Source organism: Notamacropus eugenii, chromosome 3 (assembly GCF_028372415.1).
Source record: "Notamacropus eugenii isolate mMacEug1 chromosome 3, mMacEug1.pri_v2, whole genome shotgun sequence".
Classification (NCBI taxonomy): domain Eukaryota; kingdom Metazoa; phylum Chordata; class Mammalia; order Diprotodontia; family Macropodidae; genus Notamacropus; species Notamacropus eugenii.
The window spans coordinates 30,205,847-30,221,618 of NC_092874.1; the positions used below are offsets into that span (position 1 = coordinate 30,205,847).

Here is a 15,772-nt window from a genome sequence, read left to right on the forward strand (position 1 = left end):
AGAGAGAGAGAGAGAGAGAGAGAGAGAGAGAGAGAGAGAGCACTCAGCACTCAGGAATTTGAGAATTTGGAATAGTTATACTTCAATCCAATTAACCTTTATCTAGCACCTACTATGTACCAGTCACTGAGGATAAAAAGATGCAAATGGTCCTGCGCTTGAGCAGTTTACATTTTCTTAGGGGAAGAGGAGGGAGGAGGGAGGAGGAAATGGGATACAACATGCACACAAAGTAACATAAAGTCGTCTCAGAGATGACTTTATTTTATTTTATTTTGCCTTGCTTTGTATCCCCAGTACTTAGAACTGACGTTGGCACAAAGGAAGTACATGCAAATGCTCATTGACTGACTAATAACCAGGAGATCTGGAAAGACTTTTTGTAGGAGATGCCACCTGAGCTGTTCTTTCAGGAAGAATGCTGCAAGGTGGAACCAAGGAGGGAAAGCATAGCTTCCATGGAACTCACTTCTGCAAAGACGCAGGCAAGAGATGAAATCTCATGAACAGAAAGCAACTAGGGTCAGTCAAACAGGAATGAAGAGAGCATGAAAGGGAGTAGTGGGAAATGAAACAGGAAAGATAGGTAGGAGCAAGTTTATGGAGGGCTTCGAATGCCAGGTTGAAAAGACTGAATAAAGTGGTGGCACCTACATCACATCCTAAAGGCTTGTGGGATGGAATCTCAGACAGTTGCCATTTCAGAGGTTCTCTCCAAGGCTGTGTCATGAAGACCTTATCAACCCAGATTTGCCAAATCTCAAAAGACTCACGATGTTCCCCAGCACTAAGGGAGTGGTGCTAAGCAGAACTGTGGTGTGCAAGAAAACTGGAGGAGGGGAAGCAGAAAATACACAGGGTTCCTCTGGCGGCTTTCTCAGGGGTTAGCATGCTGAGGAGGCACACAGAGGCATGCCTATGTCAGAGAAGACACCAGACTATCTCGATCATGGAGTAGTATAAATCCCAAACCTGAGTCTATGGTCCTCTCAGAAAGCAACTGAAACTACTGCCAGGCTTCATAAGTACAGTTAGTCTATTACTCCCCATAAGAAAGTCCACGTTGTCTTCTTAAATCCATCCTCTCTGTTGTATACCTCTACCCTATGGTGATAGGAAGGGTGAGGCAGCTCAATTCAGCTCAGCCGGGAGCTACTCAGGGCTTTTCCAGGTATCACTGACATCTCAAAGCTCTCGGCTTCCTCAACAGCCCTGGCCACGGTACTGACACTATCTCTCTCCTATGTTCCTTTCTCTTCCTCCTCCAAGGAAGGTCAATAGGACCTCTCTGCATATCTTGGGTACAGAGCATAGAAGAGTGTGGATTAGACATTAAGGGAGGTCTCTTGATGATAAGCATTGATAGATGTTGTCAGTGAGGGAAAGAGTCCAGGGACTCTCTGGAGGTCTAAAAAACAGGAGAGAATAACATATGTGCATGGTAATTTAGGTGTAATTCTGCATTATTTTCACACCCTTGGAGAGCATATGGTCTTATTTTGGTGCTGGCAAATGACCATATAAAAATAGATTATACTTATATAATGTGTTGTAAAGATGTACAGACATCTTATTTGATGCCCTCAAGCTTTGGGAGGTAAGTATGACTATAATCGTAGCCTATTTTACAAATAAGGAAAGTGATATTTAGAGAGTTAGAGTACCTTGTGCAAAGACACAGATCCAGTAAATCCTAGCACTCAGAATCAGACTCAGTTGTTTTGACTATAAATCTAGTGCTCTTTCAGTTACATTGCCCTATGAAAATCACGACTTTTCTTTGGGGTATATTCTATGAGTTAGCCTGTACTTCCAGAACCTAAAACCAATTCTAAATCCATGGTTCCATCCCCACCCTCAATCAAGTAGATCAAAATCTGGCAGGGAAGGTTTAGAATAAACTACCCAAAGGCTTTTTTTGCACTCAAGTCATTAAGAAATTAGACCGATTCCTCTGGGTGTTCTAGACCAAAGCAGGTAGAAAGTCATCTTTTTAGAATTAGAAAAAGAGTCCAGGCTCTTTGTTTTTACAGATAAGAAAACTGGGATCTGAATAGGAGCCATGATTTGTCCAAAGGTACACCCCTCATAAGTGGACTTCTCAATTTAATTCAATTCAACAATCATTTATATTCAGCATCTATTTTGTGCCATACACAGCTACAGGGAGATTACCCTCCATGTGCTTATATTCTACTGGGGAGTGACAGGGAATGGAAAACACAAGTTTATAGATGTTGTTCAGTCATTTCAGTTTTGTCTGACTCTTCATGACCCTATTTGAGGTTTTCTTGGCACAGATACTGGAATAGTTTGCCATTTCTTTCTTCAGCTAATTTTATAGATAAGGAAACTGAGACAACAGAGTTAAGTGATCCTTGTCCAGGATCACACAGCTAATAAATGTCTGAGGCCAGATTTGAACTCATGAAGATTATTTTCTTGATTCTAAGCCCAAGACTTTATTCATTGTCCTGCCTAGCTGCCCAGGTATATGCAAAATATTTCATTGCAAAGTAATTACATTTTCTACTAGATTATGAACTCACCAAGGGCAGAAACCAGCACATAATAAAGTACCTTGCAAAAATAGATACGTGATAAATATTGGTTAAATTGAATTGACTTGCCTAACTCTTGACATGTGACCCGAGTGCAACACACATTTAGACCATTGGTGCCCTTGTAGACTGAAGATTTACTGATTAATATCAAGTTATTCCAGAACCACAGTGTTTTCATACCTGAATATGGGACAAAAGATATCTGAGAATCTCTCTATATAAAATAATGTTATAATTAATATAATATAACATGTTACAGATATAACATGTTATATTATGTTCTGTGTATATAGACATATACATACACATTTACATATATGTACGTACATATAAATTTATGATAGCTCTTATTCCCAGCATACTGGGAATATTTCCATCTTTAATCCCTGCTGCTAATCCTAAATGTCTTTTTATGCCCAGTAGTTTACCCTGCCTTAAGCAACTTGATGGTACAGTGGATAGAGTGCCAGGGCTGGAATCAGGAAGAACTGAGTTCAGATCCAGCCTCAGATACTTAATAGCTGTGCGACCCTGGACAAGTCACTTAACCCTGTTTTCCTCAGTTTCCTCATCTGTAAAATGAACTGGAGAAGGAAATGTTAAAGCACTACAGTATCTCTGCCAAGAAAACTCCAAACGGGATCATGAAGAGTCAGATACAATTGAACACCAGAAAAAAATTTCCTCTGGCATATTTTATTGAAGTCCTTGAATAATAGCTTGCCCTCACAATGAAAGCCATGCCTTCCTTTGAAGGAGTAGGTGGGAGAACAATCTAGTGTAGCAGAATCTAGAAAGAGAAGAGATAATAACCAAAGCCTGTATTTCCATTGCTAAACAGCCAGAAATGTGTTGGAAAAGATTTCTAGGATTTGATCTCTACCATTCCATTTTCAGTAATTGTCAACAATGATGTAAAAAGTTGGTTCAGCAACCTTTGACTTCACCAAGAATCCTGGGGGAACAAATCAGTACTTTTTCACCCCAGTGAATTCCTCCAAGTGGAATGTCCTCCTTCTACTAACAAGCTTACCTTGGTAAATATACATGAGGTGGACAGGTCATCAGCATCTCAGTGGTGATTAAATGTCAGCTTTTTCCATTCTCTTAGAAATGATTTCCCAACATTTTGTTCATTTGGAACCTTTTTTTTCTATTTTGTTTTTGTACAGATCTGTGGCTTCACCAGCCTAGGGAACTCCTAATATGAAAACTCCATCCGCTGAGACAAATCAGCAGCTTCTTTATAACTTAATCACAGAGAATCATTTGGAGTTGCGGGGAGCTGAGAGGTTAAGTAGATTTTCCAAGGTAACACAGATAGGATGTGTGTGAGAGACAGGACTTCAACCCGTGTCTTCCTACCCTAAAGGAAACATCCCTTTATCATACTGCTTTTAGAACTAAGGAAGTTTTTTTAAGAAAATAATTGTTTTTTGTCTATAATTTGATCTGAGACATTATCATTTTGCTGACAAGAGCTTTGCCATGGAAGGAAGTTGGGCTTACCACAGAGTATACACCTAGTTTGGCTAGTGTGGGAAAACCTGCACATTTGCAAGTTGCTGGACCTCTCTGGGAATTATTGGTTAAGTTCTGCCCAAGTTCAGAAGACTATCTAGGACCTCTCAAATTCTAACCAAAGTAGTCAGCATCATTTGAAAAAATGGGGATTGATAATATAAATCTTACAGATTTCTGATTCAAGCTACATATGGACATTGTTCAAAAGGATTTGTGAGGCATGCAAACCTCACCATCTTGGCAGTGGAAATGCTTCCCACTTAAGTCGGATTCTGTGCATCCCACTGAGCTCAAAGCAAAGATAATGGCTTTGACATAGCTCTATAGAGTTCTCTGAATTTAATAGATCTCTTTGCTAGGAGGAAGTTTTCTGTGAATGGGAAACCTGTCTTGCATGTACATAGCTAAGCCAAGCTGGTATTTAAGAATAATTTCACCTTAGGCTCATTGTTTGCTGTAGGAAAAAAAATACCATCTTCCCCTCCCCCTCAAAAAAAAAAACTTTTGAATTAAATTGAATTACTGTGAAAATCAGTGACAGTAAGAGTGATGAAAACATGAAAATAAAAACTCTTGCATTGAAGACTTACAGATATTATCAAGTCCCCATAGTATCTTTGAAAAACTAAATCAGGGCTGGTTTGCAGATTGAAAAAAAATCTGGTCCAAAAGATTGACTCAAATACCGTTATCTCAAATGAATGGGGGATGTGGGGGAAATGTTGTTTCCTGCCTTCAGGAAATCATTTTATCTCTCTGGACCTCATTTTTCCTCATCTGTTAAATGAGACAGTTAGACTGGGTAGCACACAAGGTCCCTTACAGCTTTAAATTTATTATTGTTTGAAAACACAGTGCAAACTTCAATAAGCTATAGAATTACCAACAACAGCAGAAAACATTTATTCTAAGTAATAGAGGAAACAATGTTGATCATCTCCAGTGTCTGATTCTTCCTGCTTCTGTGTCACCTTGGGAAAAACATTTCACTTACCTGAATCTCCTCAGTAAAATGAAGGAATTGGGCTAGGCTCTTTCTAGCTGTGGGTTTATCATCCTTGCTTTTCTTCTTATTCTGTTCATATTTTAATAGAACGTTTTGAAGATAGTACTGTTTTGCTGCCTTCTCTCTAAATGGTTGGGTCTTTGTCCTCTTTCTTCTTTTCCTAGGAGGCTGTTTCATTGGTGAAATATCTGATGAAGTTGCTATCCATGATTATTTTTGAAGTGATGATTGGCTTAGGAGGAAATTTACATGGAGATTCAGTGAAATTCCCTTTTAATGTTATCATTTGCTATTAATACTCAGCTAGAACTCAATAATCCAACTGTGGCTTCACTTAGTCTAGTAAGTTGTAGATGATTGGCTATTCACCAGTGCCAGGAAGGGGTGGCAGACATGGGGGAAAAGATCATAAAAACAAATTGTCTGAATACCAGGGAGCCAGAGTGGATAGCCTAATAGACGTGCTGTATCTTGAGCCTGGTATCTTTAAGGGGAAAGACACCTGTGACATTAGACATATTTGGGGTTAATGTGAAGATTTCTTATAATTTTCATTTATTTCCCTGAATATTGCACATAATTCTCAGCATCAGCATAGTGGTTTTAAATCAGCTTCTAATGAAGACATCTGCCTCTAATACAGTGCCTCATGGTAGGTACTCAATACATGTTTATTGCTTGATCTTACTTGGGAGAAGGAGAGAAGGGAAATGTATCCAGAAGGAAGAAAGAGAGTTTAGCTTCCCTTCCCCCACGCTCTATTAACTTTCCAATGTAATCTTTTGGCTCAATTTTAAAATATATTTTTAACTTCTGGGGTTTTTTTAAATACTCAATCTTTGCAGCAAAATTTATGCCTACTTATCTTATTGTGTTCTTTCAGGAGATTAATTTAGTACCTAGTTACCATACACAGAAAAAAAAACCAATTTGGGAACCATTTATAAATAACCTATTAGTCAAACTCAATGAATGGGAACTTTATTTACACTTTAACCTTTCTTTTGCATTAATTGAAAGCAGTCATGGGAAGTTGAGCCTGCCTAACCTCAGGTCAGATAGCTACAAAGTGAACCATTTCCTGCCCAGAAATAAATTTACTCCAAATTTAAATCAGGCATTATGTGCAGAAAATCCTACACAATTAATATATTTGAATCTGAATTTAAAATGCCCACAGAACACACAGACTAGACCAGGTTTGTTCCAAGGTTGACTCCCATTTCTTTTCTTTAAATCCAATGCAAATAAAGTTAGTCACTGGCTCCTTTTAGCAATGGCCATATAGTCACAGATGCATATTTTTCAAATGACTTGTCCTAGAATGCTAAAAGTACCTGTTGAAGTTGGAAGGGTCCCAAGACTGGCCCGAGTTCTTTTCATTTCCTTCCTTGCTGTCACTCTTTTGCAAAAACTGGCATGATTTTAAACCTCTAGTTTTAATTTGCTTTGTCCTGGAGTTATAGTGAAAAACATGGTAGAGATCCTATGGTATGTGTAATACTTAGGAAACATTTTATTGGGAAAATTTGGAAACTTTATGTTGGTTTCTTCAGTGGTTCACCTATATCAACTCTTAGAAGTCCAGTATTAATTATAGGCAGCATTCTACACTCAGAGTCTACCACTTCTGCAATGAAGATTGGGAAGGTACATTTTATTCATTATAATTGGTCATTATAATTAATTATACAACACTCACCTTTGTCTTTTTTTAATTGTTCTTTCCATTTACATCACTGTAGTCATGCTGTATATTGTATTTTTGGTCCTGCTTCATTTTTCATTCATTTGTATAAAGCTTTCCATATTTCTCTTTATGTCTTATGCTACCATTATATTCCATTATAATCACATACCACAATGTATTTAGCTTTTCCCCAATCAGTGAGCATCTTTGTTTCTAGTTTTTGATATTACACAAAGTGATAATATGAGCATTTTGGTGTGTATGAGACCTTTCTTTCTGTCTTTGACTTACTTGGGGTATTTGCCTCAAAGTGGAACTATCAGTTGCTAGGTCCTTGAAGGTGATGCTTCAGTAGCTTAGGTCCTCATCGGTTCTGCCAAACTGAAGAATCATTGCCTGTCACACCTAGTTACAGCAAGGCTAATTTCTAAGAGGTATACCGAAAGTTGATTATCGTCATAATTTTTTGGTTTTTTGGCCATAGCAGTTCTGAAAGACAGTCTCCCAAGTTGTAGAGGAACTGTGATCTGCATCAGTCGAGGCAGTGTCCCACACCTGTAAAATCCCGGCCCTTTGAAGTATCATCATATATTAGTTCTAAGTCCACCACCGTTGCCCAAGTGAAAAGCATTTTGTTGTAGTTGATGATTTATCATTAGTTACTATTCAGAGCATATATTCCTGGTCTTCAATCATGGGAGTCCTCACTTGTCTGATTTTCCAGGAATGAACAAGTTACATTTGAACATTTCAGTCTGAATATTTAAAATGTCCTCATTCAGCAGAATCTGGAGACTATAGCTTAGGCAGGTGACCTAAAAATAGTTAGATGAATTCAACTATTAAGTGTGACCTAACAATATTTTAAAATAAACTGTAAGAAAAATAAAAAAGTCTGGCAAATCCAAAGCAAACAGTTTTGATATATGGTACATCGAACACTGACCCAGCTTATCTCTGCCAGGTTTTGCCACAGTATGCAAAACAGGATGAAAGGAGTTCAAAGTCAGGTTTGTCTGGAAGGATATATTCAAAAGACAGAGCTGCAAAGTCCACAAGAACCCACATTCAGTGCATGACAAAATCTACTCGCAGAATTTGACAGGAGGCAGGTGTGATGACAAGAGCCAGCTTGAGTTTGATACAGAGGAATAGCATCTACCTGAAGACAGAAGTCAGCAGAGCTTATTCACTATCAGGTTGCATCAAGATTTACTTGCTCAATGGGCTCTAGCCTCAGTCTGGCCCTTAACTTAGTTGGCCCCAATTCTTCTGATGCTGTAGTGGGGAATGCCATGCATGCCTTGCCATGGGGTGCAGATAAGCACCCATTATGTGTAGAAGCTCACATTTTTCTGAGCCTGTCCTCTTTTCAGTCTTGCTGTATAATTATTTCCAGGGCAGTACCTCTGAATAAGATAACACCATTGAGCTCAATATCAGAAACCAGTGAATTCTACCCCTGTAGTGTCTAGACTAACCCCACTGGTCTCCTTTTGTTGGGGCACATGTGTTTCCATCAAGGCCAGTGGCCTGAGCTCTCATTGGAAAAGAGATGGTTTATCCTTTGTGTGCCTGAGAAAACATAAATTCCCAGTGGGAATCTGATGGTATGGATATGCTTTCGTGAAGGTCCCTCTCTGCTTGCTATTTGACAGATTATTAGTACCCTTCCTAAAATGTGGTACCCAGCTAGAATCAGATCAGAAGGCAAAGAAACAATCACTTCCCTCATCCTGAACCCTCTGTCTCATGTTGATCTCCACATGCACTCACACATACTGAGTTTTCTGGATACTCTTTTTTCAGTTCTCTTTCACCTGAGATTGTGAGTTCCTCAAGAGCAGGGACTGTCTTTCAGCTTTTTTTGTATCTCCTTCACTTAGCCTGGTGTCTGGCACACAGAAGAAATGTTGATTGACTGACTGGATTCCAGTAAAATTTCCCACATCATGTCCCTGGAAGCTGATTTTTTGAGTGCATGTGTAAGATTTTCCATTTATCCTCATTCAGTAGATTTTTCCCAATGTTCCAATTGCTTGAGGTCTTTTGAATCATGGTGTAGGAGGGAAAGGGCTTGGAAAAGCTCTAGAATTCATTAAGGGAATGGTTAGTAGACACCTAGGAAAAGAAGTAATGATGATAGTACAGCCATGTGCCATGCTAGATTTGTCTCACTTCCTTTTATGAAAGGATTAATAGATCCTGTATATGGGGTATGGTAGATTTTCACACACATTTGACTAAGCCTCTCATGCTAATCTTGTGAAAAAGATGGAAAGAAAACAACGAGGAAATAACACAGTTGGATGAACTCAAAGCTAGATGAACGGCTGGATTCAGAGAATCATGATGAATGCGTAGGTTTCAACTTGGAAGACTAGCTATAGTAGAGTACCTTAGGGGTATGTACCTGGCCATGAGCTGGTAAAATTTGTAACTGATTTGGATGATAGCAGAGATGGCATGCTTATCAAATTTTCAAATTCGGCTAATGTAACAGTTGACTAAATCATGACCAATTAAGGCAGCATAAAAGATGGCAAGCTGACCTCACAGTCATAAAGACTGAGTTCAAGCCTTGCCTTGACCCATATGTGCTTTGTGATCCTTGGCAGGTCATGGAACCTCTATTGTTCATAACCTGGCCCTTTCCCCACTTCCCAGTCTCTTTATATGTTACTCTCTTCCACAGACTCTTCTATCCTACTACTCTGGGCTCTTTTCAGCTCTCTGAATGTGATTCACTATGTTTAGTACCTAGTAGAGAGTAGATTCTATCCTGGTATAGAATGTACTGCCCCAGGAGGCAGTGAGTTCCCCCTTGGTGGAGGTGTTGGACTGAACAACAATAATGTACTTAACCTCAATCATTTAATAAACATTTATTAAGCATCTACTATGTGCCAGGTTCTGTGCTACTACGGAGATAAAGTTTTTGAGTCAGATTTCTTTTCACACAGAAACATGTGATGTTTCACAAAACCTTGAGCTAATTTTCTTTTGGTCTATGTCTCCCTCTTTTAGATTGGCTGTTTTTCTTGGTGTGGCCACTCTCTTCTGCGTGTTGACTTCCCAACATGGTTTGATGGATGAGAAGGTAAGAGGTCATGTTTGACTCTTGTTTTTTGGATTGAAGCTCTTTATACTTAAAATCTCAATTCAGGTTTTATTTTTAAATGAAAATTATGTAATTATTGCTGGTTGTCTTTTGTACTCCTACCATTTTGACATTTTTTTAAGCTCTCTGGTGCCTTACGGTGGATAAAAAGCCCCCACCAAATGTGCTAAAGAGACATAATACAAACAAACAGAAGGAAGAGAATACACTGGGGTCAGGAAGGGAGGTGGAATTAGGACAGCGACCGACAAACACCCATTTTCCCCTAGTTATCGGGACAATTTCTTCAGAATCTAACTGGGCCTTTTCACTTCTCTTCTTAGTAAGATGCTAACAAGATGCCCAAATTGGATAATAAAATAATCTGGTGACCCACTGTAGAACTAAGCACCTGCCCCAATTACAGACAACACTTTTTTCCTGACAAGTCTGTGGAATTTTCCTTTTCATCCCAAGATGTTTTGTAATTCCAAGCCGTTGGTTTGGCCTCTTGGCCTATCATTTGGAGCATCTTTTGTTTACATCATTATAACAACAAGTTCCCATTCGTGTCTCTGTGGCTAGGGTTATGGCGGCACTTTCCCTTTCACATTTATTTTTTTTTTTTTAGCAGACTATAACCTCACCATTACAAAAACAAAAACAAGCAACCCACCATTCTGCTCGCTATAGCTTGACATTCAAGCTTGGCCAGGGTCGAGTGGTGGATACAGAAAAGCTCTCTGGCTGCCTTTGAATAAAGTCTTTATGCCTTTCCTCCCCTCCCTCTCGCTCCCCAGCCCCCTGGCCTCTGGCCTATTGTACGGGCTTCTAAGTTTGGGTGGTTTTATCTGATTATGACTTGTACTAATATTACAGCCTACAGTCCAAAGGCTCTCGCTTACAGGCCCCCGACTTGGCTTCCTGACAATCCCCTGCAGCCGAGTGACCAGATCTGTGCCATCTAGTCCTTGTGTGTGACAAGGAAGAAGAGGGTTTGTGTGTGTGTGTGTGTGTGTGTGTGTGTGTGTTCTTGTATATGCCTTTGTGTGTTTTTTCCACATTTTTAAAGACGATGAGCCGGCTAGAGAGAAAGAATGTTATTAGGTTTCAAATTCATCAAGTCAAACAAACTTTCATTAAACTTTTGCTGCATATAGATCACTGAACCAAGTTCACTGAAAAGTATATGAAATTTAGCTAAGACACAGTCTGAGCCTTGATAGAACTCTCAGTCCAAATCTGACAAGGGATCATGGGATCGTGAGTTAAAACTATGAGGAAGCTTAGAGGCTATCAAGTCTAACATCCTCATTTTACAGATGCATAACTGAGGCATGGGCTTGCCAGAGTCACAGAGCTAATAAGTGTCTGAGGTGGGATCTGAATCCAGGTCTCTCTGACTCCACATCCAGGGCCCTGTTCCCCACATCATTCTGCCCCCCAAAGAAGGTGACTCATAACTGGCATGAGATAAGTCATGCCCAGGTAATAAAGCATTAAATAACGAGCCATCAACTTCAGGGAGGTACAAATAAATTGCTGTGAGGGAAGCGAGGCATTGATGACTGAGAGGATCAGAGAAGGCTTCCTGGGGCAACGTGGAACCTGAGAGTTGAGTGGATCACTCTCCTGTTGAAGAAACTTCAATGGCTCTCTATTGCCCATAGACTAAAATACAGACTTTCCTTTAAATATAGAACAACCTTCAGAATTTGGCCCCAGCCTTTTTTCCTCAGGATAAATATACTTTCCTCCCCCTCTGTGATTCTCTCCAGACTTAGCCACATACTGTTTCCTGGTATATAACCCCCTGACTCAGTGGCCTCTGAGGGTCTTTTCAGCTCCTGATCTGTTATCCTGTGATTTCCTGCCTCTGAGGTTTGCACAAGCTGCCTCCAGTACCTGGAATACCATCTCTCCTTGCCACCATCCTTTAAAATCCCTCACTAGAAGTATCTTTTTCCAAAAACATCTTTTTTTTTTTTTACTTGCATGTGTGTACTTACATATATGCACGTGATAATATATAGAATTCACTAACTTATACAAGTATGTAAGAAGGCAGGGACTACCTTGTGTCTGTCACTGTCTGCACAGCACCTGTGGAGGCAAATGGGCAGAGTACGCAAAGCCAGGAAGACCTGAGTTCAAATCCTGCCTGTGCCTGAGGTGCTCGAGAGCAGGTGATGTTTTCCTTACAATCCCCAGCACTGATGTGTCTTGTGAATGACAGGCCCTTAATAAATACTTGTTGACTCCCCTAGAAGACTCAAAGCTGCATTTGGTGAAGGGAGTTTCCTCTCTGGGGAAGGAGTTCTCTTTCCTAATGAAATCAGTGCTGCAAACCCATCTCCTGTCGGGTCCCTTGCATGTGGCACAATACTTGGCACCCAGTGATCCTTTGGTCAATGCCTGTTGGTTTGACCTAGGCACTGTACCATGCCCTGGGAGGGTCAGGGACACACAGACAGACGAACAATCCTCTGCTTATATTCTGCCAGAGGACATAACATGGTCAGAGGGAAGCAAGGAGAGGGAACATGAAAAGGGAGAAAAGCAATGCTGGGGGCAGAAGAGAGTGATGCCTTAGCTGCATCTTGAAGCAAGGTGAGGATTGTGAGAAGCAAAGATAAGAACAAGGGCATCCCAGGCATGGAGGCTGGCCTGTTTCCATGGGTGGGAATGGAAGGTGGGATGTAGGATTCAGGGAACCCCAGGACAGTGTCACTAGAACAGTTTGTGAATGGGAGTTGTTTGGGATGAAGCTGGACAGGTAGGTCGGCATTAGGTGGCAGGAAACTCCTAATGGCATGCTGAGGCAGAAACAAATAGGGGAATCACTAGGAGGAAAATGGGAGGATTAATGAATGAATGAATGAATGGCAGGTTAAGTGTGTGCTATGTGCTAAACACTGTGCTAAGTGCAGTCATTTCAGTTGTATCCAATGCCTTGTGACCCCATTTTGGCTTTTTTTTGGCAGAGTTAATGCAGTTGTTTGCCATTTTCTTCTCCAGCTCATTTTACAGATGAGGGAACAGAGGCAAACAGGAGGAAATGACTAGCCCAGGTTCACACAGTTAGTAAGTACCTCAGGCTGGATTTGAACTCAGGAAGATGAGTCTTCCTGACTCTAGGTCTGGCACTCTGTGCACTATGGTGCCTCCTAGCTGCCCTGAGGATACAAATAGAATGATAAGACCGTCCTTACTCTTTCTAGTGGAGGTGGGGTGGACACAACATAGAAAGGAGATTTCACAAGCAAGTCAAGTGGCAACAATAAACCAGATGGCAATGCTTCACTTTTGATGTCATTTCTACTGATAAAATCCTATCGGTTTCTGATTGTGAATCATTTGATAGAGCTGGAGACATTGAGGTTGAGGACTCCGCCTTCTAGGTCTTGAATAACTACGGTTCTTAGGCACCCACAAAAGCAGTTGCCAGACAGCATCCCCAAAATGGGTTGTCACTTCCTGGGATGAAGGCTACTATGGTCAGCATGGAAGCAGTTCCAGTGGTCTGGGGGTCACTGCCATCCCCGGGGCTTTGGAGCTTACCTGATGACTGGTGGCAGTTGGACATTGATGGGTGCTGGTAGCGAGGAAGATGGGCTCCTTCTTCACAGGGACTGTTTCCCTCAGTGGTGACTGCAAACTGGATGCCAAGCTGGTGATCCAGAAGGCACTGATATTCCCAAGACTCTTAGGCTTGGTGTCCTTGGATGCCTCTCCATTAGGATCTGTCCTATCAAGCTAGGTACCTTAAAGAAATGTGATTTGGTCTTTTTTAAATATTTCTTAGACCATGTAAAAATTAGATCCATGTTCTAATGGCATTCTATTATATATAAACATATATATATACACACATATATGTGTGTATTTGTGTGTATATGTACATATGTATGTGAGTGTATGTGTGTTCTGATGCAACCGCATTTAAATGTCCTATTTGGGTTTCAGAAAGAAAGCAGTAAAATGTTTTCCCCAGATCAGAATGCAACTCAGAGCCCCTGGCAAAGGCTACTTGCTATTAAATGCTTCAAGGGGAAAAGGAGTGGCAGGTGGTCTTGGGGAATGCCAAGAGAGAAAGGATGGTATCTATGGACCCTTTTAATGGTCAGGGATTTAAAGCAACCATATGCCTTTCTCAGGACCAATGAACTCTCTGCTACCTTGATGTTTCATAACAACAGGCTGAAGTTTCTTTGAATCCCAATGCTGATTTAAATCGACAAGGGCACAGTTCAGTGATGAAGTTATGGTAACTCTGAATCATAGCTAAAAAATAATTTTTTTAAGTGACCGAGGTTTGTCATTGTTTTTTTTTCCCCACATAAATATGCTTTGCCTGAACACGCACACCAATTTCTTAATCAACCCAAATTTAATTTAGCCAGAGATTTTTATCCAACAAGCTTAGGTTTGCATGCATGGTAGCAAAATGAGAATAACAAATAAAGGAAGAGAGGGAGAGACAGACAGAAAACAGAGAGAGAGAGAGAGATACAGAGGCAGAGGGAAGGAGAGAAAGTACAACTCTCACTCCAGGTCTCCTTTTTATTCCAATGTCTCTTGGAAAACATTTCTTTCTTCAGGTCATTATGATTCAATTAATCACACAACCCCCTTTTATAAAAATACTGAGAAGAAATTTATAGCTACATTTTTTTCCTGTAAATATGAGCAAATTAATGAGTCCCACTGAGGCAACTTTGTTGAAATGTCTATTTCTTTAGGTCATGTTTTTTGTAGTCTAGTTGATGTTAGGAACCACATCTCAGTCATTCATAATAATGAGGGTCAAGAAAAACAAGGCTAATTGGAGATCATGTTCAAGTCTCCTTTTAGCCAATAGTTTTCACCTCTTCATTCACCAATTTTTTTTTCTTAGAAAATATATAAAAATGCAGAGTAGCCTGGATTGTGATTTCCTCTTCCTTCCTCTTGAGTGCTTTTCCATGGAAGTGCTACTGAGCTGTTAACTGGTCAGAAGGTGCCAATTAACCCCCATGTTGAGCTGCAGAGGATGTCGGGGGACAGCCGGTCAAATCCTCCCATCTTACAGATAAGGAGACTAAGACCCAGGAAGACTAGATGATTTGTTCTTGTTAGAGGTTGGATTGGAAGCACAGTGCAAGGGGCAAGGGGCTGAAATGATGGGAAAATCATATAATTGATCATAAGTAAATGGGGTGTGACAGAATTTGAACAGTCACAGGATCTTAAATACAGAGTATGGAGTAACCTCAGAGGGCATCTAGTCTGATCTCTTCTTTTTACAGATGCATAAAATGAGGCTCAATTGGAGAGTTGACTTGCCTAAAGTCACTGAGGTAGTAAGTGGCAGAACTGGGCTGCAATTCAGACCCAGGTGAATAAAAATAATAAAACCACTGTAACTAGATCTTGGAACCTCCTCATTTCGTGGGAGTTTTACCTGGGATAGCAACAGGATAGAACAAGATGTGGTCCACAGCACACAGGGGATCATCACCTTTGTAAAACATTACCTTGGCCTCTCCCAGAAGCAGGTTTTGATCTGAACCAAAGACGTCATGGGAGACTTTGGGTCCACCTAGGTGGAACATGGTGTAAGTCAATGAAATGCCAGTTGAGCTTTTGCAAAACAACAGGTCTGTAGAGGAGCAGGGGAGAGGGAAATTTTCTACAGCAAGTCTGCTTATTTTTTTCCTTCTTATGGCTGGCTGGAGTATACTGGTACTTCATTTCATTGTGAAAGAGAGACCGGGAAGCCACTTTTCTTCTTAATTCACCTGTCTTTATATTGCTACCCCTTAATTTTATGTGATTTTTTCACACGTGGAAGTCATATCTTCAAGGGGATGTTTTTCTTCTTGTAGCATTTCTGATATCTTGAGATT

The 15,772-nt window shown here is 40.4% G+C and overlaps 1 protein-coding gene across 4 annotated transcripts in view; it reads left to right on the forward strand.

The window, feature by feature from the left end:
- THRB (thyroid hormone receptor beta) overlaps positions 1-15,772 on the forward strand; it is a 438,230-nt gene that overhangs the window by 185,223 nt on the left and 237,235 nt on the right. For all 4 annotated transcript variants that reach the window (XM_072651177.1, XM_072651176.1, XM_072651181.1 and 1 more), the window contains one exon: positions 9,812-9,884. The gene's annotated coding sequence lies outside the window, so the exon portion shown is untranslated. The remainder of the gene's footprint in view (positions 1-9,811; positions 9,885-15,772) is intronic.